This window comes from Gavialis gangeticus, unplaced genomic scaffold (assembly GCF_001723915.1).
Source record: "Gavialis gangeticus isolate Ggan-Ray unplaced genomic scaffold, GavGan_comp1, whole genome shotgun sequence".
Lineage (NCBI taxonomy): Eukaryota > Metazoa > Chordata > Crocodylia > Gavialidae > Gavialis > Gavialis gangeticus.
Genome location: NW_017728992.1, coordinates 109,353,631 through 109,354,882, shown reverse-complemented (window position 1 = coordinate 109,354,882; position 1,252 = coordinate 109,353,631). Strand labels below are relative to the sequence as shown.

The following is a 1,252-nucleotide window of genomic DNA, read 5'->3' as shown; positions in this document are numbered from 1 at the left end:
TGTACATAAACTTTGATATGACCTCAAGAGTAAAAAAAAAAAAAGGGCTAAAAATGTCCATATGCAAAAGATGAGCTTTTGTCAGAAGTGACAAGATAGGTTTCAAATTTTAAATGCTTTTTGTTTTTAAAAAGATTAAATTTTAAAATGGTCAAAACAGTCACAGAAGCACACAAGATGCTACATGACTTGCTAGAGTGCAGTATGTTTTCCAGTTCAGCTCAGTTTTCCACTCCTTTGCCTTTTCCAATCAAGCGCAAATTAACCCATTCCTCTTCCCAATTCAGACGGACTTGTATGGAATGTGCTAGTTTTCCACTTGCTCTTTTTCCCCTTTCAGTTTTAACCAGTTAACTCTTCTGCCATTCTTTTGCTCATATGAAGTGCCAAATTGACAGCCCTGGAAATGGATCCGTTATCAACACGAAAAGGTACAATATAGGCAATGGCAATGCAAGCTTCCCCACAGTGTCTTGCCAACATACCTCAGTAATAAATTCTCACTTCTGCCTCTGGTAAATAAGAAATCCATCTGATCTCCATACTCATTCAAGCCTTAGCTTCTCTCTACTGCTTACCAATTTATGCCAATTGTGATAGCAGCTACCATGATATGGACACCTGCCCGCTAAGCACTAGAGACGTAACACCAAATCATGTAACATAAGTCACCGAACAGTAGATGGTGAACGTTTTCAATCACTACTAGCCAGGGCTGTAATTCAAGCAGATGACCTAGAGCCAAAGCCTCCAAATTCACTGTTAATTCCTTGAGCTCCTGAGCCGTCTCTTGCCATTTGACAATTCTGTTTAGCTGCCTGTTCTCCCCTTTCCAATTCAAAACACAATTTACCAATTCCCTTGCCCCACACTGTTTTCCGTTACAGACCAGCTTCTTACTCTTTACCTTTCAGTTCTACAAAAGGAAAATGCAGAAGCGAGGGCTGCACTAGAAAGGTTTGGGAGCTGAACTGGGCTTATAATAATGTGTACATGAATAGGAAAGAGTAAAACTGGACCTGGCAGGAAAAGAAAATAGAAAGGTGACCTGAAAGGGGAAAAGTAGAAATGGACAGGAAACAGGATGATAATGAAAAGGGGCAGAGTAACCTAGAAGAGGGATTATTACAGAGGGAACAAAATAGAAAGCATTCATGAAAAGTCAGAAAGGTGCACTAAAAAGAAGCCAATGTGCCTAAAGATGTAGAGGAAAATGAGAGGGAAAAAATGTAAAAACAAAACTTTGGGGAAA

At 39.5% G+C, this 1,252-nt stretch overlaps 1 protein-coding gene across 1 annotated transcript in view; it reads right to left on the bottom strand.

Annotated features, from left to right (window-relative positions):
• The window catches only part of ASXL3 (additional sex combs like 3, transcriptional regulator), a 232,441-nt gene that overhangs the window by 171,451 nt on the left and 59,738 nt on the right, over nt 1-1,252 (bottom strand). The gene's annotated exons all lie outside the window — the stretch shown is intronic.